Source organism: Cnephaeus nilssonii, assembly GCF_951640355.1.
Source record: "Cnephaeus nilssonii genome assembly, chromosome: 13".
NCBI lineage: Eukaryota > Metazoa > Chordata > Mammalia > Chiroptera > Vespertilionidae > Cnephaeus > Cnephaeus nilssonii.
This window is the reverse complement of record NC_137084.1, coordinates 60,230,471-60,257,966: the sequence shown is the minus strand read 5'-3', so window position 1 is coordinate 60,257,966 and position 27,496 is coordinate 60,230,471. Positions and strand designations below refer to the sequence as shown.

The 27,496-nt window shown below is 47.1% G+C and overlaps 1 protein-coding gene across 13 annotated transcripts in view; it reads left to right on the top strand.

The window, feature by feature from the left end:
• SMCO4 (single-pass membrane protein with coiled-coil domains 4) overlaps window positions 1-27,496 on the top strand; it is a 64,265-nt gene that overhangs the window by 23,800 nt on the left and 12,969 nt on the right. For 12 of the 13 annotated variants that reach the window (XM_079787141.1, XM_079787146.1, XM_079787142.1 and 9 more), the window contains exon 2: window positions 18,619-18,695. The gene's annotated coding sequence lies outside the window, so the exon portion shown is untranslated. Of the gene's footprint in view, window positions 1-12,077; window positions 12,636-18,618; window positions 18,696-27,496 lie in introns of those variants that run through there. The other variant, XM_079787149.1, reaches the window with a different exon arrangement.

Below are 27,496 nucleotides of genomic sequence, written 5' to 3'. Positions count from 1 at the left end.
CTGTGCTGCCCTTTTCTCCTTTTATTTATTTTTTCAGCTTCATTGCATTATAATTATCAAATAGCAATTGTATGTGTTTAAAGAATACAACATGATGATTTGACCTAGTTATACGTTGTAAAGTGATTACCACAATCAAGCTAATTAACACATGCATCACCCCACACAGTTACCACAGTGTATGTGTGTGTGTGGTAAGAACATTTAAGATCTGTCTTAGCAAATTCCAAGTACACAATACAGTATTATTAACTGTAGTCACCATGCTGTACATTACATCCCCAGGGCTTATTCATCTTATAACTGAGAACGTAATCATCTTAAAATGGAAAGTTTGTGCTTCTAGTCCATCATCTTGCTATTCCTCTCCACCACGCCGCCCAGCTCCTGGCAGCTGCCATTCTATCCTCTGCTTCTGTGAGTTTGACTTTTTTAGATTCCACCTATTAGTGAGATCATACAGTATTTGTTTTTTTTTTGTATCTGGCTTATTTAACTTAGCATCCATCCATGTTGCAAATCTTCCTGTGCTTCTAACAAGCTGTGTGACTTTGGGCAAGTGGCTTAACCTCTCTGCACCCCATTCTGTGAAATGGGCTCATAATAATACCACTACTGTATAGTTTATTGAGAATTAAATGGGATAAAATATGTAAAGCCCTCATTGTAATGTCTGCTTATGAGTTCTTCAGCACATGGGAGCTATCATCCTCCTCTTCATCATCATCATCATCATCATCATCATCATCATCATCATTCATGTTGTTAGTGGAAGGCTTTCCAGGAGACCAGGATTACAGACCTGGCTGTAGTCGTTGGTAACAGTGGGCCCTGGATATATTGCCGAACCCCTCTGACCCTCAGTATTATTTTCTCTAAAACAAGGGCGTGGCCCAGATGCTTCAGCCTCCTTCGAGCTTGAACGCTCTGCTTGCGTTCAGTTTCTTATCTGGTCCAAGGGATGTGATGCTGGCTGCCCGGAGGGCGAGATCCCACTTTGTGTTAAGGACCTGTAGCCCTCTGCCCTAGGTAGCCCTCTGCCCTAGGTAGCCCTCTGCCGGATGCTGATCCTGATAGCCTTTGTTTTTCTTTCCTTGAATTTATATTCTCAGTATATCTCCCTTTCTCTAGCCTCTGCCGAATGACTCCTCATGCTTTTTATGTATATTTTCTAGTATATTCAGGCCATAGCTACGCCTGGTGGGCTGGACTTAAATCTGGGTTTGGCAGAACCTCGCATGTAGGGGATGTTACAAATAAGGAAGATTGCAACACTTTGTGTTGGTGTTTTCATCATGTCCGTGTTTGTCCTTATCGCACTCAGCCCAAGCGCGGAGGGCTGCCTGCATCGGAGGCTGACCAGGGAGAGTCACTCAGGAGAAAGGAATGACTTTTAAATTTGTAATAAGCTGCCTTCTCACTCTGTTGCCTTCCTGGCCTTTGGTTTTAGTTTGAACCTTAAAGGACTGATCTCAGTGTAATTTTTTATGCTGCATGCATATCTTGACTAGCCAACCCCTTTTGCATAAGCTGAGGTGTGAGCTCATCTCTGGCCTGCTGCTGGTATTGCGGGTTATCATCTTGTTCTCGGGGACAGGCGTGCAGGACGAATTAATTGAGTTGTTTTCAGCCCACTTCCTGCCTAATCGAACACCTGCCCCGTGAATGCTGCCAGCACGCCTGCCTGCACCTGATTTGTCAGCCGTCCCTGTCATGTTGGTGTCTCGCTGGTATCAGAAGAGTCCGTGTTGTCATTTGTAGTTAGCTTGCCATGTCCTTCAGAGAACTCTTTTATCCTTCACTTAATTTAAAGGTGCTGATGTGTCCTTTTTGGTACAGTCCCTCTGCATTCCCATCTTGTCGCTGTCCTCCCAGTTAATATCATGGGTGATGGGCAGCTTCATAAAAGCTGCTGAAAGACGAGATGCAGAGAGTGTGTGCACCCTGGATTGTGCTCGTGCTTGCCTCGCTCTCCCTTGGGCCAGACTAAGTTTCTTTTTTGTTATTTTCCCCCAGACTCAAGTTTCTAGTAAGTCATTCTTAAAGTAATGCACATGGTTTAGAGCCGATTAGATATATTCTTTTAAGGGAATGGACACAAACTTTTTTTTTTTTAATTAGGTTCATAGCAGAAGATACAGAGATTTCCTTCGCACCCCCTGTCATTCCTTCTCCCATTTGCCTCCCCCAATGTCAACATCCCCCACCCCAGTGGTACAGTTGGTAAAATGGATGAACCTACATTATTGACACATCACAATCACCCATAGTCCCTGGTTTGCATTAGGGTTCACTCTTGGTGGTGTATATCCTGTAGGTTTGGACACATGTGACATGTATCCAGAATACCATGGGATCATACATAGTATTTTCACTGCCCCGAAATCCTCTGTGCTCTGTCTGTTCATTCTTCCCGCCCCCAGTGCCTGGCAGCCTCTGATATTTTCACTGTCTCCTTAGTTTGCCTTTTCTAAAATGTCATATAGTTGGACTCCTACAGTATGTAGCCGCCTCAGATTGGCTTCTTTTACTTTAATAATGTACATTAAGGTTCCTCTATGTCTTTTCATGGCTTGATAGCTCATTACTATTTAGTGCAGAACAATATTCCATTGTGGATGAACCACAGTTTCTTTATCCATTCACCTACTGAAGGACATCTTAGCTGCTTCCAAATTTTGGCAGTTATGAATAAAGCTGCTATGAACATTCATGCGCAGGTTTTGTGTGGACATAAGTTTCCAGGTCTTTTGGGTACATACCAGGAAGCACAATTGGTGGGTCATATGGTAAGAGTATGTTTAGTTTTGTAAGAAATACAGCCTAATTATCATCAAAAGTGACTGTACCATTTTTCATTCCCACCGACAGTGAATGAGCGTTCCTGTTGCTCCACATCCTCACCAGCACTTGGTGTTGTCGGTATTCTGGATTGTGCCCATTCTAATAGGTGTTGAGTAGTGTCTCATTTTAATTTGCATTTTTTCTGATGACCTATGAGGTGTGGCAAGATTGCTTTTTATATGGTGCTGGTTTTTTTGATGCTAGCAGCTCGTCTTCCCAAAGAGAAAAATGGTTTTACTAGAAATGAGAGCCAGAGCAGAGAACGCAGTCTTTCCCGATTCTGGTTCAGGGCCTCTGTTGGGTCTTCTAAACTTTCTTTGGTTTAATAGTCTTGTAGACAATCACATGGTTTTTAGTGAAAGTCCTGTCTAGGTGTGACTTTGTTGTTAAAAATATTGTGGAAAGGCCCTGGGCGGGTAGCTCAGTGCGTTAGAGGGTCGTCCTGCTACATCAAGGTTCGGGTTCAATCCCTGGTCAGGGCACACACAAGAAGCAACCAACAAATGCATAAATAAATAAGTGGAGCAACAAGTCGATGTCTCTCTCTTCTCTCTCTCCCTCCCCCTCCCTCTTTCCCTCCCTCACTCTCTCTCTTTGAAATCAATAAAAAAATACACGTGCGTGCATGCGCACACACTTTTTTTTTCTTCTTTTTTCTGGAGACACAGAAATCCTTGTTAATTATTTGGTAGAATTGCATATCTTAATTTTCCCTTCCTAGTGTTCTCGGCCTTTTAAAAATAACTATACTGCTTGGGTTCCTTCTGCCTGGATTTGAACTTATTCAAAAATTGGGTGAGAGTAGGAAAATACATTTTTTAACTTCTTTGAGCTCACTTTGGTTTTACATTTTGCTTTCAGTTTTCTTTTGTATTTTCTTTGTGAAGTCTCATATTTTAAAAAACATTTTAAAGGGCTCCTCAAAAAGTGAAACATAGAATTAATTACCATAGGAGCTGGCAATTCCATCCTAGGTATATTTGCAAAAGAATTGAAAACAGCGACTCTAATCTTTGTGTACAGATGTTCATAGCAACACTGTTCACAATACCCAAATGGAAACAACCCCAATGTCCATCAGTTAATGAATGGATAAAGGAAATGTGGCGTATCCATACAATGGGATATTATTCAACCATAAAAAGAAACGAAGTACAGATATATGCTACAACCTGGGTAAACCTTGAAAACACTTTGCTACAAGTGAAAGAAGCCAAACACAAAAGGCCACAAATTATGTGATTGCATTTATTTTTTTTTATTTTTAATGTATATTTTTTATTGTTGACAGTATTACAGATGTCTCCCATTTCCCCCCCCCCCGCCCCCCTTTTACCCCTCTATGCCCAGCCCCTACCCACCCCCTCAGGTCTTCAGTACCCTTTTGTCCCTGTCCATGGGCTTTGCATATAAGTATACAAATTCTTTGGTTTATCTCTCCTCGTCCCCCCAACCTCACATTGAGGTATGTCAGTCTGTTCCATGCCTCCAAGCTTCGGGTCTTATTTTGTTGGTCATTTCATTTTGTCCATTAGATTCTATGTGATTGCATTTATGTGAAATATCCAGAGTAGATAAATCCATGGAGACAGAAAACACATGAGCGGTTGCCAGGGGCTGGGGGAGGGGAGCGTGGGGATTGACCACTTAATGGTATGAGTTTTTTTTGTGGGGGGCTGGCGATGAAAATATTTTGGAACTAGATAGAGGCAGTAGTTGTACAACATTGTGAATGTGCTGAATGGCACTGAATTGAATACTTTACAAATGGTGCATTTATGTTATGTGAATTTTACCTCAGTTACAATCATTTAAAAAAAAGAATAGTTTATTGATTTTTAGAGGGAGAGGAAGGGAGGGAAATATCGAAGTGAGTGCAACAGTGAGAGCACAACATTGGTCGGCTGCCTCCTGCAGGCACCCCACTGGGAATCGAGCCCGAAACCCAGGGGGCATGAGCCCTGACTGGGAATCGAACTGGCAAACCTTTGGTTCACTGGATGATGCCCAGCGAACAGCCACACCAGCCAGGGCTACAGTCATTTTTTGAAGGGACAGCACATGAGTGTTTTTGCCAAGGGTGGCTTTTCCAGGGACACCACACAGGAGTTACTTTCCAGGGAGCCACTTTCATGTGGGTACGATGGAGTGTGCAGTCCCTGCCACTCAGCGCTGCCAGTCCCCAGGTGGAGAGTTAGCCCCGACAGTCACCTCCCTGCACAACCGGTTCTTTCTTCTGTGAAGAGGGCTTAAAAGCAGGCCGGCTGGGATTGCTGTGAGAATGAGGCGAGCTCATGGGTAGAAAGTGCTTCGCACACTGTAAGTGCTTGTGATACACACGAACCTTTATCTCTGGTCTGTGGAAGGAGAGAAGGGAGTGGGCTCAGGGAGAGAAGCAAAGTGCTGGAGCTAGAGAAAGGGGGTGGATTTCAGCCACGTGGGCTTAGGTGAGACCCTGGTCGGCAAACTGCGGCTCGCGAGCCACACGCGGCTCTTGGGCGCCTTGAGTGTGGCTCTTCCACAAAATACCACGGCCTGGGCGAGTCTGTTTTGAAGAAGTGGCGTTAGAAGAAGTTTAAGTTTAAAAAATTTGGCCCTCAGAAGAAAATTCAGTCGTTGTACTGTTGATATTTGGCTCTGTTGGCTAATGAGTTTGCCGACCGCTGGGTTAGACCTTGGAGAAAAGGTTCAAAAAGTTCTGTTTCCTAGGTCCCTTTTGGAAGTCACCATAGCCGTGTGCGGCCCGTGAAGCTGGCGAAAGTGAACGTCTGCTGCTGAGAGCACCGTGTTTGTAGAGCGCTTAGGACAGTGCCCTCGTGAGGGCCGTAGAAGTGTGTGACTCAATTAAGCAGCCCAAGGGAACTGTGCCAGTCTCCGCAAGGCAGTGATGGGCACGGGGAGAGAGTCACCAGAGAACCTGTACGCACATGTGCAGAGCCCGTGGTCACAGACCATAGTGTGGGGAAGGCCTGGGAGGGACGGGGCCTGGGTGGAGGGGGGCCAAGGAGGAGAAAATGGGGGACATCTGTAATACTGTCAACAGTCAAACAAGAAGAAGAAGACTGGACCTAAGGAGAGGCTGCCTCGCTCAGCTGTAAGGGGCATCCGGGGTAGGCGGGGGCAGGGAGGCTGAAAAGGCTAGTCTGACTTTCATTGTTGAAGAAATAGCAGTTTTTCTCTGCCCAGAATCGCAGCATGGAGAGATCTAGTTTTCGGATACTACTGGGATGTAAATGGGTATATTGATCTCTCTCTTTCCCAATTCTGTTTGCTCTCAACATCTTTTCTGCACGATTAGCACCTTATTCTGTACTGGCTGTTCTTTACTATGGTTACTTCACAATTTAGTGCCCCAATGATGCCCGCTGTGATGTAGAAAGAAGAGAGATCACTGCACTCGGCGTCTGAAGAGCAGCGGCCTAGCCGTAGTGTGCACGAGCTTCCACTTATTTTTATTATTTAATCTGCTCAGCCTCTTCCATCTTTTGGAACTGGCATCCCCCCATGTCCCCACCCCTTCTGAGGGACTGCTTATCCTCTGACCACTCTTGGGGCCTGCCAGGTGTGGTTTCCTTTTTTTTTTCCCCGTCTTCCGTTTTTTTTAAATAAATCTTTGTTGTTCAGATTATTACAGTTCCTCTTTTTTCCCCCCATAGCTCCCTTCCACCCGGTTCCCACCTCACCCCATGCCCTTACCCCCCCGCCCTCCCCATGTCCTCGTCCTTAGGTGTAAGTTTTCTGTCCAGTCTCTTCCCACACCCCACACCCTCTTTCCCCCCAGAATTGTCAGTCCACTCCCTTTCTATGCCCCTGATTCTGTTATATTCACCAGTTTATTCTGTTCTTCAGATTTTTTATTCACTGGATTTTTAGATTCACTTGTTGATAGATAAGTATTTGTTGTCACTTTGTTGTTCATAATTTTTATCTTTACCTTTTTCTTCCTCTTTTTAGAGAATACACTTCAGCATTTCATATAATACTGGTTTGGTGGTGATAAACTCCTTTAGTTTTTTTCTTGTCTGTGAAGCTCTTTATCTGACCTTCAATTCTGAATGATAGCTTTGCTGGGTAGAGTAATTTTGGTTGTAGGTTCTTGCTATTCATCACTTTGAATATTTCTTGCCACTCCCTTCTGGCCTGCATAGTTTCTGTTGAGAAATCAGCTGACAATTGTATGGGTACTCCCTTGCAGGTAACTAACTGTTTTTCTCTTGCTGCTTTCAAGATTCTCTCTTTGTCTTTTGCCCTTGGCATTTTAATTATGATGTGTCTTGGTATGGTCCTTTTTAGATTACTCTTGTTTGGGGTTCTCTGCACTTCCTGGACTTGTAAGTCTATTTCTTTCACCAGGTGGGGGAAGTTTTCTGTCATTATTTCTTCAAATAGGTTTTCAGTATCTTGCTCTTTCTCTTCTTCTTGCACCCCCATGATTTGGATGTTTATACGCTTGAAGTTGTCCCAGAGGCTCCTTACACTATCTTCATATTTTTGGATTCTTTTTTCTTTTTGCTTTTCCGGTTGGGTGTTTTTTTTCTTCTTTGTATTTCAAATCTTTGACTTGATTCTTGGGATCCTCTAGTCTGCTGTTGGATCTCTGTATATTATTCTTTATTTCAGTCAGTGTATGCTTGATTTCTGATTGGTCCTTTTTCATATCCTTGAGGGTCTCACTAAATTTCTCAGAGGTTTCTAGAAGATTCTTGAGTAACCTTATAACTGTGGTTTTGAACTCTATATCCAGTATTTTGCTTTCATCCATTTCTTTCATTTGTGACTTGTTTGTCTCCGCATTTTGGCTGCTTCCCTGTGTTTGTTTCGATGTACTGGGTAGCTGCTAATTCTCCTTGAGTTGATAGAGTGGCCTTGTGTGATTGGTGTCCTATAGGGCCCAGTGGCTCAGCCTCCCCAGTCACCTGAGGTAGATGCTTTTGGTGCACCCCTTGGTGGACTGTGTGCATAGTTTTCCCTTGATTGCTGTTGTTATCACTGGGAGAAGTTGACCTCCAGGCCAGTTGGCTGTGATAACCAGCTGTGTCTACACTGGAAAATCTGTTGCACAGGAGACAACCTTATGGGGCAGGACTTGCTTCAGTAGGGCTTTGGTGCTCACTGAGTCTGCCTCTTGAGTGTGTCTTTTATGGATGTGAAGAGTTGTAATCTGCTGTGGTCTCACTCTGATCTCCAAGGAGGTGCAAGGTCAGCCACTGTCTGGGGCTGCCCAGCAGGAGCTACAGAGACATCTGCAGATCCCTCCTCTTTGTATGGAGTTTGGAAGTGCCCAGACGAGGCCCAGCTGTGAAGCAAGGTGCCAGGCAGTGGGCCTTCTTTTGGAATCTCTGGGGCTCTCTGACCCAGCTGCAGTTTTTTTTTTTTAGGTGAAAGGACAGGCCATTCATATGCAAAAGCCGATCGATACCCACAGCTTGGGTGGGATTGTAAATTGGGTGGGATATCTGGGAATCACCAGGGCAGAGCAAACAGTGATGGCTGCCCTGAACCGGAGAAGTTCCAGGTTCTCTGTGCCCCACACTGCCCCCCCCCCCCCCCCTCGCGCAGGAACAATGATCGCTATGAGCACCTCTAAGAGTAAGCTGCCCTCGCGTTCCTGTCCTGATGCCAGACAGTCCAGTTTCACCCCATATGTGCCTGGGACCCCCAGAGTCTCGCACAGAACTGGAGTTCAGAGCAAGCAGGAGCTTGTGTCTCCCTCCTGGTTTAAAGAGCAGCACATCCAGGTGCCAGCACTTTCCGCGCCTCCGTACCTCTTATCGGTCTCAGTGGGCTTTCTTCACCTCTCTAGTTGTGGAACTTCCATTCAGCCAGCTTTCCCACAGTTCTGGGTGGTAGTCGTTCTGCCGTTTAGTTGTGGTTTTGATGAGGTTGTGAGAGGCAGCAGGTGTCGGTGATTACCTATGCTGCCATCTTGGTTTCTCCCAGGTGTGGTTTCTGATTGGTCCCCTGTGCCAAAGGTGGACCCTTGACCTGACTTTGCTAGACAGGACATTCCTGGATTCTTTTCTTTTCTTTTCTTTTCTTTTCTTTTCTTTTCTTTTCTTTTCTTTTCTTTTCTTTTCTCCCCTCCCCTCCCCTCCCCTCCCCTCCCCTCCCCTCCCCTCCCCTCCCCTCCCTTTTCTTTTCTTTTCTCCCCTCCCCTCCCCTCCCCTCCCCTCCCCTCCCTTTTCTTTTCTTTTCTTTTCTTTTCTTTCCTCCCCTCCCCTCCCCTCCCCTCCCCTCCCCTCCCTTTTCTTTTCTTTCCTTTTCTTTCCTCCCCTCCCCTCCCCTCCCCTCCCCTCCCCTCCCCTCCCCTCCCCTCCCCTCCCCTCCCCTCCCCTCCCCTCCCCTCCCCTCCCCTCCCCTCCCCTCCCCTCCCCTCCCCTTCCCTCCCCTTTCTTTTCTTTTCTTTTCTTTTCTTTTCTTTTCTTTTCTTTTCTTTTCTTTTCTTTTCTTTTCTTTTCTCTTTTTTCTTTCTTTTCTAGAATTTATTGTTAGGCCCCAGGTGTCTCAGTGACTTGAAGGATGTCAGTGCAGCCATGTAATCGGATGTTAAAATGGGGCTTTTCCCTGCCTCTGTTTCTACAGAGCCACAGGCACAGGGATGCCCTATGCATACCAAAGTGAGTGTGAGGCAGCCTCCTGTGTGGAAATTAAAAGGAAAAGCCCAGAACTGGTTTTGCCACTTTTGGACCCCTCGGCCTGATCAGAGACATTAAAGGAGGGCGGTGAGACTGTGGAGAGGGGAGTGGATTTAATGGAGACGTGTCCTTGGAGAAGCTGCCCCATCGTCCCGATGTTCCCACCATTCTGTCACTCAGCACAGGCTGGGTGACTGTAGAGGCACAGCGGGCATCATTTCAAGCCTGTCTGCCTGCAGTTTTGGACTTGAAGCCCAAGAGCCTTGTCCTCTGAGGTGGTGAAGCTGGGGAAATGGGTCTGGAACTCAGGTGGCCCTGGTTTCCGTCTGGAGGAGGACGCTGGGCTGCCGCGGGGCAGGAGGAAGCCTCAGGCAGAGAGAAGCCGAGGTTTGGGATGTGCTCTGCAGGGAGCCCTCCGCTGGCGCTGCCCTTCCCTGCGGTAGTTTCTCTTTGCCTGTGCCCGGGGTCAGCAAACTATATTAGTCAACAGAGCCAAATATCAGCAGTACAGCGATGGAAATTTCTTTTGAGAGCCAAATTTTTTAAACTTAAACTTCTTCTAACGCCACTTCTTCAAAATAGACGCGCCCAGGCCGTGGTATTTTATGGAAGAGCCACACTCAAGGGGCCAAAGAGCCAGCCGCATGTGGCTTGTGAGCCGCAGTTTGCCGACCACGGTCCTAGAAGATTTTGCCTCCCCCGCTCCGATTTGCTCTGCCTTGTTTTCGTTCCTGCACTGTAGCTGGCTCTTTGGGAGTTCCATCGTGTTGAATCTTGGCTGTCGATTCAGCAGATGTTTGTTGAGCACCTACTACAGGCAGCTGGCAGGGCCGTGGGCTTAGGAGGCCCGAGGAGTAGGGAGGTGAATGAGCTGGGTGGCCCCTGCCCTGGAGCCACTCACGTAGTAGAAGAAACAGATGGGCAGACGGGCTCGAATTAAATGTGATTAGTGCTTTATTTTGGTCGGATAAGGAAAGACATTTGGCGGGAGCCCCAAGTCCTCGAGTCCCCCGCCCGCTACTTAATGCTGTGTTCCATTCACAAAGGCTGACTACCTCCCCGAGCCCAGTCTAGAAACCTGCATTCTTTCTCAGTAGCTACGGTTCTGATGTGAATCTTTCTGCCTCATTCCCTGATGGTAAAGTGCTTAAGTTCCTTTTATCACCCCTCTCAAATCCTCCTCCAGGCAGAATGTCTAGATGGAAATTCTAGATCTACAAGTTTGTTCTCTTCCTCTCTTCCCACAGACTCACACCTGCTCCTTCCCTGGGTTCCCCATCTCATCAACCCAGAGGCCTGTGAGTGCCTTTGACACTTCCCTTTCTCACCCCTACTTTTTTTAAAATATAGTTTTATCGATTTCAGAGAGGAAGGGCGAGAGAGTGATAGGAACATCAGTGATGAGAGAGGATCATTGATCAGCTGCCTCCTGCATGCCCCCTACTGGGGATCGAGCCTGCAACCTAGGCATGTGCCCTTGACCGGAATTGAACTCAGGACCCTTCAGTCCACAGGTTGACACTCTATCCACTGAGCCAAACCGGCTAGGGGTCTCACCCCTGTTCTTTATTATTTCCTTTCTTCTGCTTACTCTGGGCGTTTCTTGTTCTCTAATTCTTTTAGTTGTAGGGTTAGTTTATTAGAGATTTTTCTTGTTTCTTGAGGTAGGCCTGTAGTACTATGGACTCCCCTCTCAGGACTGCTTTTGCTGTGTCCCAGAGATTTTGGGTTGTTGTGTGTTCGTTTCATTTGTTTCCAGGAAGTTCTTAATGTCTTCCTTGATCTCATTGGTAACCCATTCATTGTTTAATAATACGCTAGTTAGCCTCCATGTGTTTGAATGTTGATTATTCACCAAGTCCTGTCAATTCTGTCTCCTCCTACTTCTTTCCTCATTGCCATCTCCCAAGTCCAAGCCATCATCTCCAGCTGTAGGTCATGACCCAAGCTATTGGGTTCCAAAAATAATTTAGAGGATCTTTACTAGCATTTAAAAACAAAAAAGAAAGAGAAGTAGAATGAAAGTGGAGTCTGTGTAGTGAGGCTGAGTTTTATTTTGTGAAACTTGTACTTGTGCACAATGATAGTTTTACAGAGAAAGGTTAACATTGCTAAGGCTTTCACATATATTGACTGACTTATCCTCCACAACAGCCTATGCTGTAGGATCATTATTGTTATCCTTGCTTTACAGATGAGGAAACTGAGGCTCAGGGCATTTGAAAAACTGGCCCAGCATCACAGAGAATGCCAGTGTCCCAGCCCACCCACCAGCCCAGGCAGTTAGCCAGCCTCTCATAGACTCTGTGTGTGTGTGTGTGTGTGTGTGTGTGTGTGTGTACTGGGTGGCGAAGTAAGTGTCTTTCTTATTCTGCAAGTTGTGGTAAAAAAGAAAAAGTTGGAGAGTTTATTTATTTATTTTTTCTTTTTTTTTTATTAAGGTATTGTATGTGTACATATCTTACCATTGCGCCCCCCCCCCACACTCCCATCCATGCCCTCACCCCCCAGTGTTTTGCGTCCATTGGTTATGCTTATATGCATGCATACAAGTCCTTCGGTTGATCTCTTATCTTCCCCACCGGAGAGTTTATTTTTGACAGATATCTGTACCTTCACCCTTATCCCCCCCCCCCCCAGATCTCCAAGCAGCAGCCACAATAACCTTCTACAATGCAAACTGGATGATGCTTCTCTGTAGCAGGGTCCCATACACTTAGGAGAGCGTGCAGGCCATGTGGTGACAGGCCTGTGGAGCCTGGTCCCTGCTGGCCACTTGGGCCTTGCAGCTCATCCTGCCCCAGAGACTTTGAGACCCCCCTCCAAGTCCTCTGAATGTGCTCCCAGTACTTCAGCTCAGGCCCTTCATGACCTGCTCCCAAGATATCCTGGACTGCAGTTCACAGCATGTACTGTATCCATAAAGTAATAGTTTCTTGTTCAGTTGATGTCTGTTGGGGGTAGGGACACACAGGCTGGCTCTCACCCGCAGCCCTGGGGGCAGCGTCTGGCATGTCAGTGAGTGAACGCTTACTGGGTGTTCCACCAGCTCTTGGTATCCGACTAACGGGGTCCATTTGCCCGCCCGCATCGAAGCCCAATAGGACGCGAACAGGAGCTTGCAGCAGAGAAAGTGGCCCAGGCCTAGAGTCACAGGTGAGCAAATGCTCAAAAGCCTGTCTCTCAGATGGCTTCCAGGGGATGGGCTGGCTGTCTAGGCGAAAAATTCATTAGCCGTGGTGACTAAGGGAGCTAGGATCACGGTCCGCACTGATTGGTGGTCACTAGTCATTGCATCTGGTCCTGATATCAGCCATGGCATCGCATTGTCTGCTTTCCCTGCTCTTCTGGGCCTGAAGCTGAAACACAACTGAGGCCTAGATGTTATCTCTTCTTCCACCGAAACTCTTTCTCCGTTTGTGGTCAGCAGACCTGAGATTAACGGACAAACCCCACACCGTGGCCTCATCACCCCAGTGTCCAAATGTGTCCTCTACAGGGTGAGCTGAATAAAACCACGCCATGCGCTTTTCATGCTCCGCTGCTCTGACCTGCCTGATTTGGAGTAATTCTTTTCTTCTCCAGCATGCAAAAGAAAACACAAAATACACCCTACCTTCTATTTGGTCCATACAGTTCCCCCTGCCCATACATTGGGGGAAAATGTTAATACACTCTTTCTATGACTGTGTTTAATCAAAGGACTTGATGTGGATACAGTAAATTGGCCTTTGGTTTTCTGTCTGCATAGATGATAGCAGGAGGGTTTTGCAACAGAATAACCTTGGAGTCAGGACTTCGGTAAGAAGATCAAGCCGCTCTTTAATTTGATGTTTCATCCTGTGAAGTCACCTACAGAGAAATCAAACATTTACATAAACCACTGCTTTTGGTTCTTGGCATGTGGCCGGCACCACTCACTCTGGGCTGGCTGAGCTCTTGGGAATGCATAAAGACCTCCCATTGCTGCCTCCCCCCCCCCACCTCCTCCCCCCACCCCATACCCTCCCCGCGCCCCCATCATGTATAGATAGATGGACAGGAAAACATGAGCTGGGCTATGTTTACCAGCCCAGAACATGCTCTTGTTTCAAAGCCTGAAACTTCTTCAGCCACATCATGCTCCTGCCAGAGCCTGAAAACGAACAGCCTGGGAAGGCCAAGGGATGCGTGAGCCTTGGAGAATGGCATGCCTCTATCTGCGTTGCTGATTTTTCAGGTGCTGCTCTGAGACGCAATTAAGAAGATTCTCAGGGAGTTTTGGTCCTCTTGATTTCTAATTTTTGTGATGGAATTAGAGTCGCAGAAATATCGTGAGTTGCTAATTTAAAAAAATAATTTTCTTTTTTTTTTTGTATGAGCAATTCACTCTGATTGTAGACATTTGGAAAAATATCAAAAGCTGTAATGCTGAAAATTACCCATAATTCTAGTATTCAGAGATAATCACTTACAAAACATTGTGTTGTATTTGCATGCATCTTTATATGCATAATTAAGCTCATTGTGTATGAATTTTTATTTCTATTTTCCCCATTGAACATATGAATATTTTTTCTTGCATCGAGAGCAGTACGGTGTAGGAGCTTGTCTTCGTTTCCTCTGGCGGCCGTAATAAATTTCCACAAACTGGGTGGCTTACAACAACAGCAATCTAGTCCGTCACAGTTGTGAAAGGCCAGAAGTCTGAATCCAGGTGGAGGCAGGACTGTGCTCCTATTGGGGGCTCTCAGGGTCAGTCTTTTCCTCGCCCCTCCCAGATCTGGAGGCTGTTGGCATTCCTTGGCATGTGGCCCCAGCTCTCTAATATCTGCCTCTGTTTTCACATGCCTTTCTTGTGTGGTTGCCTGTGTGTGTGTGTGTGTGTGTGTGTGTGTGTGTGTGTGTGTGTGTGTGAAATCTCCCTCTGCCTCTATCATGAGGACACTTGTGGTGGCATCCAGGGCCCACCCAGAAAATCAAGGGTATCTCTTCCTCTCAAGAATCTTATCTTCATCACATCTGCCAGATCCTGTAACATTTCAGGCTCCAGAGTTAGGGCCTGATGTCTTTGTGGTTATTACTCAGTGTAGTGTAGGGTTTAAGAGCTTGGACTTGGGAGCTGGGCACGGTGGACTCAGATCCCAGTGCTGTCTCTTAGCAGCAGGATGGCCTTGGGTGGGCATCTTAACTCTTGGTGCCTCCATTTTCTGATCTGTAAAGTGGGGAAAAAAACAATATCTACCTCTTTGAGTTGATATAGGGATTGGGGGTTAATAACATGCAAAGCACCTAATAAGCATAGGATAGTGCCTCGTCCATGTAAGGATTAACTGTTACTAATATAGTTGTTATTTTAATGAAAATTTTTTTGGTAAAATGTTATTTTAATGGCTGCATAAAACTTTATTAATCTACCATAATTTATCTAATTTCCTTTTCTTGGCTATTAAGTTTATTTTTAGTTTTTTTTGTTTTGTTTTTAATTTCATATAGAACACTGCCATGGATACCTCTGAGGGTTCGGTTTTGTCCCCGTTTCAGATTGTTCCCTAGTGAAGTTCTGAGGATGGAGTTACATCAGATGGGTGGACAGTTTTAAGCCACTTGTAAGGATATAACAAATTGCTTTCCAGAAAGATTGTGCCTATTTCACTCCTACCAGTCGTTGAATGATAGAGTGCCCACTTTACAATGGCTGTACCTGTATGGAGTGTGATCATTTTAAACATTCTCAGGTATTTTGGCTTGGTCTGCCCTTTAAGGCGGAGATGTAACAGCAAAAGAACTCAGCACATTGGTTCCACAAGGACTACTTGTGCCGGCAAGGCAACTTCTAATGCGAAAGTAAATCCTTGTTTTGTTAAGTCTCCAAGTGTTGTCTCTGTTCTGTATGAAGCCTGGAAACTTCCTGAATGTTCTTGAGGGTATAGGGAGGGATGCTGGGGGAGAGGATATGTCAGTAGCAGGGCAGTGCAAGATATCCAAGGATTTTAATGAAAATGTTTTGTGTCTGTTTTCAAACTTGGACATTGAGAACTCTGAGCATTTTATGGGATGAGGGAGGCACTTGAACAGAAAACAGAGCAATTTAATCACTTTACAACTAAAGCCATGTGAGGGAATATGGTCAGGAGGGGACAGTTTCTGCACTGCCTGTCCGAGAAGGTGGGGACCAGCCCTGGGCAGGCCGAGGGCACAGTCTGCACCTGCTCTGTGCACCCCTACCATCTGTTAGCCGCCTCTCCTTTCTTGCCCATTTCGTGGTCTTGCCCAACCCCCGCCTCTGGGTTGTAGAGGAAGAGCAGGGTCCTAGCTGAGTGAAAGATGGGGGTGTTTTTTTTTCCTCAATGGTGAATTGGTTTGTGTGCACCATGTACAACTGGCCACACACAAGTTCAATGCTATGCAAATCAGCTGTGCTGGACTAAATAGTAGCCCCAAAGATGTATCCAAATAATGTTCTCTCATTTGGCAAGAGGGTGCGTAGATGTAATTAAGATAAGGATTTTGAGGTGAGATCAATTTGGATTTTCCAGGTAGGCCTAAATGCCATTACAAATGTCCTTATAAGAGAACAAGAGGGAGATCACACACACATACACACACTCTCACACTCACCCTGCAGTGAAGTGGAGGCGTGATGTGGCCACCAGCCACCTGACGCTGGAAAAGGCAAGGAGCAGAGTCTCCCCAGAGCCTCTGAAGGGAGTGTGGCCTTGTTGACACTTTGATTTTGGGCTTCTGGCCCTAGAACTGTGAGAAGCTACGATGATATTAGTTTACACCACTCAGTCTGCGGTAATTTATTACAGCAGCTGCAGGGAACCCACATATATACCAGTCTGTGCTCCATTTAATAAGACAGTTCCACGGATTGTGTACTTGGCTGTGTAGCAACATCATCCTATGTAATCCTATATAATAAAAGGCTAATATGCACATTGATCGAATGGTGGAATGACTGGTCACTATGATGCACCATGGCCACCAGGGGGCAGATGGTCAGCCGGAAGCCGGGATGAAGGCTGGCGAGTGCAGCGGTGGTGGTGGGAGCCTCTCCCGCCTCTGCAGCAGTGCTAAGCATGTCCAACTGACAGCTTAGGCCCGCTCTCCCCCGAGGGCTCCCGGACTGCGAGAGGGCGCAGGCCAGGCTGAGGGACCCCCCCACCCACCGAGTGCACAAATTTTTTCACTGGGCCTCTAGTATGCTATAAAAGCTTTGAAGGCTCTCCGTTTCTGTACTTGTGAACCAGCAGCAGAGTTGGAGAGTGGCACTGGTTTGCAGACCACCCTTGGAGTATCACCGGTCTCCCTCGTTTTATGAATGAGGCCCAGAGAGGAAGTGGTAGGGCTGAGATTAGAACACGGTGCCTCTGCTGCTTGCAGTGGATAGATGGGATGTGGCACCAGCCTCCTGGGGCCGGGTCTGGGGTGAGCAGACTGGAGAGCTGTCCTGCTGCCTGTTCTGTAGGCCAGCTGGTGTCCCCGTCACTGTTCTGTACCCTGCTGAGTGAGAGCGGATGCTCCAGGGAGCCTCTTAGAAGGCCCAGGGACCAGGGGAAACTTGCAAAGCCTCTGCTGCAGCTCATGAGCCAACAGCGGCAGGCGAAGGATCCTGTCAAGGGTAAAGGTCATTGCTTGCTGTCCACTTAATTTTCATTTGACTGCTTTAGTCCTTGTGGTTTGGGTGTTATTTTCTGCCTGCAGTCCAATTTTAACTTTCTACGTTTCCTGAATGGTAGTCATCACGTAGAGAATGTGGGATTGGACTACAGTCATCTTGACTATTAGGCTGCTGGAATCAAGTCCGTCCAACTTAATTTGGCATTCAGCGCCCCCCTGAAGATCCTTCTCCTTTCCAGCCTTGCCCCCCACCCTTCCCTTTCACACACCTTAATCCCGGAACTTGACCAAAATCATCACTCAAGTACAGGAGGGGACTAGAAGAGCTTAGATTCTTGAGGCCCTATAGTAGGTCAGTTCATGGTTGACTAACTCAAGTGCCAGTGGGAACCTATAGCAAGGATATACATCTTTGAAGATCTCAGGAAAGAAATGTTCACATTTACTAAAATAGACTATAAAGGCAACACAAACAGCTGGTACCAGACACCAGCGTCTGGTCTCCCATTCCAGTGCAGTTGAATCACCAGGTGATTGTAGCCAGGCGCAAGAGCAGAAGAAAAACCAACCGGCTGAGCCCAGCACTCATTGCTGACCTACTTAAACCATGAGCAAATAAAATATTCATTGTTTAAGACAAAGAAAAAAAGGGCAGCACAATGAATCAAGACTGAGTTGTTACACTTCTTACTTTAGTAACGATGGGCATTGTATAGTTACTCAATTATTCCTTGCTTACTGTGGGCACTTTTCAGTCTCTCGCCTTTCTGTATTGTCAATGGAATTTTCATTTATTTTGTTTGGTTGTGGGTAACACCCATATTAGGAGTCCCTTTTCTCCAGTATCTGGGCTTCCATCTTACTATTAAACACTGCTGGGATTTTATGAATTATTTATTGGGTCTGTTCTCTGGGTCTCACACGCCTCTTTCTTTCCTGTCAGATATTACGGGACGGTAGTTCAGAGACCCGGGTCACCTCTCATCTTTTATTTTTTTCCAAGGCTTTGTTTCAGAAGCCTTTTTTCTTAACCCTCTACTTTTGTTTCTTTTTCTAGCCTCAACCCTGGATCTCTTATTTTTAAATCAGCGATTTTTGGTTGCAGGGAAAAGAGATGCCTTGGCACCAGCTTAAGTTAGTAGTGTTTGTTGTAGGAATGTCGGGAGTTGCAGGGAGCAAAGCTTGACCGCCTGCTGGGAACTGGAGCTGGAAGGCCCCTCTAACTCAGGGCTGCGTGGTCCTGCTCATCTCGTGTGTGTGTGTGTGTGTGTGTGTGTGTGTGGTGTGTCTGTTTCCCTGAATCCGGGCTCACTGCGGTGTGCCTAAGTTTGCAAGTCTTTATTCTCACAGGAGGGAAGGCGGAAGGGGGCAGTGCGGCTGATGGTGATACGTCCATCCCCAACTCAGTCAGTTGGGGGAGGGGAGCCATGTGATTGCCCTCTCAGCACGGACTTGGGGGATGTCCCAAAAATAGGGTGTGTGGAAGGGTAGCCTCCCCAAACCTATTGTACCTCTTCTTCTGATTTCTCAACAGGAATAACTCAAGTCACCTCTGCTGGAAATCGGTTTGCTGAAACTATTGAAACAGCAATTCTTGAAGTTGAAGAAAAGGTAAGGAGACGTCAATTCATATCTACTCTAGGTTCTCTTATCAGGGAAACCCACGTGTGGGGAGGGAATCCGATCCCTGTCGTTCCGCAGACATGCCTGGTTCTGGATGTCCTATTTCACCCCTCCTCTCTGCCTGGCACATTCTTCCATCCCTCAGGGCCTTTCTCAAACGCTGCCTCCCTGGAAATGAGGGCTCTTCGGTTCCTTCCCGCTGGCAGTGGTTTCTCCTGCCTTTGAGACCCCATAATACTGTCTCCTTCTTACTGACATGTATTGTATGGGCCTCACGTTTTCTTTGTGCCCCTCCTCGGACTGCTCTTCTCCCACAGCTGTGCTGAGTGTGGGGGCTCCTCCTCTGTGACCTCCCCATCCTGGCATTTCCAACCTGATTATCGTTGCCTGTTTGTGTGTTTTTCCAGGAAGCTCCTCGAGGGCCGACCTGAATTGTGCCTGGGACGTGGTAGATGCTCCTTAAATGTTTATTGAGCGAACAGTGAATCGGCCTCCTGCCGGCTAGACTGTCAGCTGCTGTGTGGGCTCCCTTTGCACCTCCACCTCTCCCCGCGTTCTCACGTTGGTTCTGTTCTTTGAACTTCCATCAGAAATGGCTAATCTTCTCTAGTTGTCCTTTGTGTTTTGGCTTGTTGGTGAAATGAAGCTCAGAGGAAAGCTTTTGTATCTGATTTTTCTTTTTCATGGGCAATTTGAGCCCATGTTAAGAGCCATAATCCAGAAGCTGGGAGGGAAGGGAGGTGACAGGCAGGTCAGGAAACCAGTGACTGCGGGAGCCTGGCTCCCAGCCTGCCTCCACCTCCCTGAGGCTGGTGGTGAATGGGCCTTGCACGAGGTTGGGGTTTGGTCCTCCTATCTGCTGGCATCCATCCTGTATGCTCTTCAAGCTGCTTTAATCAGTGGGCGATTGCATTTTAACCCACTTCCTTGCTCCAAACATTTTTGCATAAATGAATGCGTCAGCAGTTTCCTAATTTCAGACTGTTCACTGCGCTTGTTAAGGATCCCAAAGACATTCCTTACCAGTTCTACTAGTTTTCTCGGTTACCATCCTCTTCGAGGCCTTGTCCCAGCCTTTCCTACCTCACCGTCACCAGCAGTTGTCTCTCATAGCTGTAGAGTTCTTCCCTTTTTACAGGGACTTCTACACACATCATCGGATCTTTTCCCCCCAGTCCTAGCCAGCAGGCAGGACACATGGTCACTTCTCGTGTTCAGGCAGGAAGCAGACTCAGCAGCTCAGTGTCTTACATGAGGGTCACATCGTCAGTGTGAAGGAACTTGGGTATTCTCTCCTCTGCACCATCGTACCATCTTGGTCCTTCTCCGTGGAAGCCCCTGCTGCCGTCACAAAACCTGACTCTGTCTCTCACCTGTCTCTTACTCACCCTCCGTGTTTCTTTTGGGGAGGGGAGCCTGGATCTCTTGGGAGATGCAGTCTGACCCTGGTGTCACCCCGCACCCCAGACAGGCTGCCTTCTTGAGAAAGTAGATGTCTGTGGATATCTTTCTCCCAAGACCTTCCAGTCAGTCTGGTAAGTTTTATTTTTGTTAGGGCTTACTGAAATGCAGGAAGCTTCATTAATTTACGTTCATGCTGCCCTGTGTTACTCTACGAGTGAACGGGAAGACGCTAAGAGAGGTTTGATCAGCTTAATCTGGCTGTATCTCATGATGTTCTTTCCCTCCCTTCTCCTTTCAATCATTGCAAATGGCCCCATCAATCAAGGCGGCGGCTCACTGCTCTATGGCCATGTGGGATTGTTTAGTTAAATGTGACTTTATAAAAATGGCTCAGCGTTTAATTAGAAAGCAGATTGTCGAGTGACATTTTGGTTTGTCCTCTGATGGGGGAATTGGAAACGAGGCTCGACATGATAGGAAACAGGCTCTGGTGCAGAAGGAGGCGTATTAACTGAGAGCAGCATGGGATTGCAGTGAGTCATTGTTTTCCTACAATAGGCCGTCTTCTCTGGGCTTTTTGTTGAGAGAGACCTTCCTCCACATCTGATGCCCCCTTAGATTTTCCGAGGGGAGACTCTAACTTGGAACCCCCAAACGGGGTGGTACTTGAAATGGTGTACTTATTAGGGTGCAGGACTAGATACCAAGAACCTACTGGCACTACTGAAAAACATCAGTATCGAGAAATCAGCAAACCTATTACGATGCTTGTAATGGAAGAAAATAGCTTACATTTTTTTATTTCCAATTGTGGTGTGATGCAAATGCCATTTTCCTGTGAAAAGTTACTGTTTTCTTAGCCCCAAAGCTGGTATCTGTGTTACTCCTGGGGGCCATCATGTCCTGGCTGAGTTTGGTCCCATAAGCTCCTCATGTGTACCTCACCTTGGCTGGCATACAGGTGGACATTGGAACACCACGAGAGGAGGTCAGAAAGGGCCACCAGTAAGAACGGCCCCAGGAATCCACCACTCCACATGTCACCTCTGTCCTGTGTAGCCCTTTCATACCCTTTATATCAGTGAGAAAACTTGTATATCCCATGGGCATCTCAAGCTTAACAATTCTAAATATTAACTCTTGATTCCTCCAACCACAAAACCTTTTCCAGACCCTCCCTCCTCCCCCCACCATGTCATTAAGGTGCACAGCTGTTAACTTGCTTTTTCAAGCCAGAAACTGGGGAGTCGCTCACCGTTCTCTTCCTCCAAATCACCAAGTCCTAGGCATGCTTCTGAAATGCATCTGCTGCCCTCCACATTTACCGCCCAAGTCCAGCGACGGAGTCATTGCCTCGGTGACCGCAAAGTCCTCTGAACTGGCTGCCCTGTCCACTTTCCCTCCATTCCGTTCCGCACTTGGGACCTAGAGAGATCTCTAAAGGCACTTGTCATATCATTTCACCCCCTTTGTCAACCCTGTGAGTGACCACCTCCTGCTCTTGGACGAATCCCCTACTCCCAGTATGGCCCACGGGGAGACCGCACCGTCTGGGCCCCAGACCTGGCTGGAGGTCCCACAGCACTGCTGACATCCCACTGAGGTGGCTTGTAAGACCTTCTCCCTTTCGCTGTTGACTTCCTGGGCAGGTAGCAATGGCTTTCATTTTCCAATTGCAGTAGAATAACTGCTCACGAAGGTATACTTAGAATGGATCTTGCATCCTGGGAAATGGTACAGGGAGTGATTTCTTCCTCCACACCCCGGAATATCAACTCTTACAACACAGAGGCGGACCACTATTTCATTTGGATCATGAATAAGTGAATAACCAATATGTAATCAACCAAAATTATAACACCCTTGCGACTTTCCAAGTAGCACTCTCCCCCAAATATTTTGATATAAAAATGTGTGCAATATTTTAGCTTAGGAAATCACGAATAAAACTTGTTCCAGGCTGGTAGAAGAAAAGACCAATTTTCAACAGGGGAAATAAGAAACACACTAAATATTAGCACACAGCTTTCCTTTTTAGACACATTTCTCCTATCCTGAATCCTATTTGCTTTCCTTATTTACTCTTGAGCTATACTGTTGTGTGTGTGTGTGTTTGTGGAGCCATGTATATGCAGCCACACACCTGAAACAGAAGTTCTTAGTTGAGTGATGCTCCCCATTCTCCTCAGGCCTTTCATCCAAGGTATTTAATGGGAATACTGAGTTTTCCGCTTTATTTTTGGTGCACGATGGCCTCAAATTAAGGCAACTTTTCTATGACCTTGAATTTGAAACTTTTTATGCTACCGGTTTGGTGGGTCACTCTGATGATTTACAAGCCAAGACTGTAGTGGGAATACCAGGCAGGGTTATGTTAATACAGCGTGATGTGCACTGTGGTGGAGTTGGTCACTAGCTGTCATGGAGCAGAGGGATGAAACTTCACTCCCTTTGGGGACTGGGAAGTCATGAAATGCTTCCAAGGTATGTTACCTTTGAGATAGGCCTTGAATGGAGAGCTTGCCAAGGGGAAGGGGCGACAGGGAGAAAGAGGTAGAACAGGGCATTTCAGACAGCTGCAGAGAAGAAAATGTAAGCTATTTTCTTCCATTACAAGCATCGTAATAGGTTTGCTGGAGACAGAGGCCGGGAGTCAGCAGGATCGTGCCGTGCCCAGATTGCTGCCTGGAGGGCTGCTGTGGCCGCAACACTGAAGGCCTGGGCTGGGTGGGGGCTGGAGGGCGGCCAGGGGCCAGATGGTGCCTCGAACGCCCCTGTGGAATTTTCCCCTGGGTAGGCACTGGATCCGATTTGTCGTTTACGGCAGGGTTTCTGTAGGCTCGGTCTCTGCTTTGAAGGCTTCTCCCAAATGGCAGGAGAATGGTGATCCGATTCAGACACACAAGTTCTTTTATCAATTTCTATGGGTGTGAGACTCAAAATTCCACAGACTTCCAAGTTCAAGGTATGACTGCAGGCCACCCACCAGTAATTACAGAGGCGTTATTAAAAGTTCCTGAAATGCGATTGGTGATAAATGACTGCCCTGTTGGAGTGTATGGATGACTGTGTTTCACATTTCACTGGGAGTTCAGCTGCCGCACCTGGCTCAGCGGTGTGTGTCTCAGGGTCCTGTGGAGCAGTGTGTGTTTGGGGTTCCTGGGGACCGCAAACAGTGCTCTAATGCCATCTTGAATTTGTGACACTTTTTTTATTGCTAAGAATCTAGATATTTAATGATCAGTAGCTATTAGCTTGTCTTTCTAATGATCAGTTTAGCATGGTTTGGTTGGTTGTTAACCAGGAAGTGTGACGATACTTACAGCAGGGAGGTGTTTTCACTTAAGACGTTCCAACAACTAGACTTTTAACACATAAGAGGTTTAAATGAATCATCTGTACCCCTTTGCTAGAGAAAATGTATACATCTCCTGCATCCACCTCGACAGCGATTCTTCACGATCATTACCATATTCTGTTTTGTTGGTAAGGAAAAGCGTGTGGGATGGGCAGGTAGTATCCTTTGCCCTGCCTTCATGGGCAGTGATTTTAGAAGGATTTAGAAATGTTTGTACTAAGGACTTGTATGCATGCATAGAAGCATAACCAATGGACGCAAAACACTGGGGGGTGAAGGCATATATGGGAGTGGGGTGGGGGGGCAATGGTAAGATACGTACACATATAATACCTTAATAAAAAAATGGAAAAAAATTGGCAATTAAAACTGTGAAGGAGACAGAGAAGAAAGGGATTCGAAGGAGCAAAAGAAAGATTAAGTGTAATATCTTTTCAAAAGCTTTAATAAACTGTGGCATAATATTAAATTTGCCAAATTATAGTGGTAAGTATATAGATATTTACCTTTTTCTCATCAGTTTTCAGATATTTCATAATAATAAAGAAAATAAATGAACTGTGGTAGGTAGGTAGACAGACCTGAGCCGAGAAAGGATGATGGGCCGGGTACAGAAGGTCACCAGGGAGGAAAGCCCCGGGTGCCTAGCAAAGCACAATTGCAAGGCGGGACCTCGCCCCCAGGGTGACCTTCCCTCCCCTAGCATGTCACTGGTTATGCATTTTGGATCTCCTGACCTTTCATATCACCGGTCATGCGCTTTGAACGTCCAGACCTTTCCTCCCTAGAGATAACATCTAGGCCTTAGTTGTGTTCCAGCTCCAGGCCCAGGAAAACAGCAAAACCAGACAAGTGACGCCATGGCTGACCTCAGGACCAGTGGCATTGATTAATGGCCCCTCTGGTGCTGACCAATCAGTGGACACCGTGATCCTGAAAGGTCACACCTAGAAAGCTAATAATATTTTCTTGGGATCTATCCCTTAAATCCCTGCCCTTAAAAGCCCTTAGGATGGAGGACCCAGTGCACTCTCCCTCCAGGGAGCGTGTGCTCCCCTCCCCTTTCTCCTTCCCGTTTTTCAACCCCACCTCCTCATCCCCCCACTTCCTCTACTCCCCAACCCCACATTTCCTTGCCTCTTTCTCCTAAGCTCCAAGAGCCCTTCTTTTACTTCTGTAACTTCTTCCCTAAAGCCCTCTTCTTCCTCTTCTGTGACTTTCTAAATAAATTTTCTCTTACATTAAAAAAGAAAAAGAAAGAAATGTTTGTACTGCCTGGCCGGTTGAGCGCCATCCCATGCACCAGAAGGTCGCCAGTTCAATTCCTGGTCAGGGCACGTGCCTGGATTGTTGGCTCGATCCCGGTAGGGGTTGTGCAAGAGGCAGCCAATCCCTGTTTCTCTCTCATCGATGTTTCTCTCTCTCTCTCCTCTCTCTAAAACCAATAAACATATTAAGAAAAAGAGAAATGTTTGTACTATTTAGGGCTCAGGAAAGTGGAAAGGGAAGGTGGGGAGGCACAGGTTAAGAGGCTGTTATAGAATCCTCATGAGGGCCTGACCTAGGGGTGGTGGGGATGGGGCTGAGGGGAAATGTTTGGAAGATGTTTAGGATAAGGGACTGGAGGACTTGGGGAACAGTTTGATGCTGGGTATACGGGAGAAGGGAGGCATCTGGGAAACCCCCAAACACTAGTAAGAGGAACAGGCTTATGTCATTCAGGGGAAGCTGGGCAGAAGGTGATCAACTCTTTAAACAGGCAGAACAGAAGAAGGGCTATTTTAAAGGCATAAGAATAGGCAAAGGGCAATTGATTTTGACTGAGGGGACCAGGGGAGTTTTCTCAGTGGTGTGAATACTTAAAGCCAGCCAAGATGGAAAGACATGGTCCTAGGCACACGTTGACTTGTTCTACCTCTACATGCAGAAGTCCAGCTGCTTGACAGGGCTGGGCTTGGCACACGGGGCCTGGAAGGCCAGGCCAAGTCTGCACTGTTGTTGGCACTGGGGGCCACTGAAGGCTTTTTAGTTAGGGGGCTAAGATCACGGCTTGGTTTAAGTGGAGTCATTCCGTCTGAAGATTGAGGAACCAGGAGGTCGGAGGCAGGAGGCTATGTGGGGAGAGACATTGAGGGCCTCATTGAGGGCAGGGAGAGCATGCAGGCTTGGAGTTCGGAGTGCATGTGTGTCTGTGCAGCATTTATTTCATCGGGAGGTGGGGTGAGATGTGGAATCTGGAATCAGTACGGAGGGGGAGAATACAGCCCCTAGAATGGGGCTGTGGTGGGTAAGTGGGGGGGGGGGGGTGGCAGGGGTAGTGGTGGAAGGCGGAGTTGAAGGTGGCTCGGAGACGCCCTCTCAAAGGGGCCACGACGTGACTGCGTTTGCCTTAGCAGCAGCAGTGGTCTTCCGGGACCTAGCTCATTGCTGACCTGGGGACTCCCTGGGCCTGGCAGAATCAGTCAGTCTTGTCTTCGTTGGTCAAAAGCCTTCTTGTTCTGTGCCCTTTTCCCAAACCATCTGTATGACCATTCTGTTTGGTAAACCAGCTTAAGTTTCAGCAAAAAGAGGTGGCATTGAAATAAAAGCCACATACTTATCACACAGCGACAGACTCAATTTCAACAGCCAAGTTCATTGTCTGATGGGGTCCTTCTCCTTCCCTTCCCCCCGAATCCACCCTGTGGAGACTTGAGAACACAGACAAGTTGCTGTGTAAGTATTTGATAGCAGCTCGGTTTACTGTCTGCATTTTGCAGAATATTTTAATTTTGGCAGCAATCGAGGCCTATGGTGGAAGCTTTGAGACATTCACTAGTGGACTGTCGAGTCCTTTTCGGATGGGTCTCCGGGCCTCCTCTGCTCTTCTCTCACTCGCTGGACATCAGCAGCATGTCCCAGTCGGCCAAGGGCCCCTCTTCCCCTCGTCTGCTCCAGGCTTCCTCCTGCTTTTCCTTCCAGCCTCTGCTCTCTCATCAGGGGTGCGGTCCCTTGTAACACTCTCTGTGTTACAGCACGTTCCCCTCCTCTGTCACCTTATGCTGCTTTGTGTTTCTTCACAGCACTTCACTCCTTGACATATTTCCTGTTTATTCGTCTCTGCCCAGCTCTCTCTGCTAGCACGTGTGTTCCTTCAGAGCAGGGACTCTGTTGTTCATTATTCCATCCCCACTGCCAGGACAGTCCTCGGGCATCACGGTTGTCCTGTATTTGCTGAATCAGTGACTGATCCGATGGAGTAGTCGGTTGATCAGTCTGCCTGTTCACAGCCAGTTCGTCTGTGCCTGGCATGTGGTTGGCGCTCCGTGAGTGACTGAATGAATGAATTGGCGCGTGAATGACTGTGTGATTAGTCCCAGCACTGTTGAATAAATGAATGAATGGATGAGTGAGCGTTCCCGCCTCTTTTTGAGACTGACCCTCGCCGGATGGGGGAACCCCCAGCTTCCTTGTTTGTGAAGGCCCAGATGTATGTTCTTGAGTGCGTGAGGTTGTTTGTGTTTGATGATTCAGTCATTAACTTACTCTTTCTCAGCATGTCTGCCATCCGCCAGGCTCTGTAATTAACTTGCTGTAATTTGGCTTAGAGCTGAATTTTTCATTTTAAAGATGCCATAAACAGCCGCCGCTTGTGATATCTTGGTTTTTAATGAAGACGCTGCCAATAGAACATGAGGATGGTGGTACGTGTCTGGGAGCAAAGGGGCTGTGTCCCCACCGTTCTTCTTCGTGTGCGAGGAGTTGGTGGTTGAGCACCTCGGGAGCTCTGAGCAATTGCAGGGCAGGTCCCTGGAAAGCCAGGGTTTCCTCTGCCTGGGTTCTTGGAAGGAGCGTGGAGTGGGGACCAGCCGGCACTCACACAACTTCCTTGTTCTCCAAGACAAGCAGGAGAGGTGTCATCTCATCACATCTTGGCCTGAGAAATGTGACAGCACCTGGAACTGAAAAGGGAGGGGCGGGAAGAGCAGAATTGAGAGTCCCGCAGAGTTTTCGGATCCTGAAGTCCCTGTGTTTGTGGGGGTGGAAA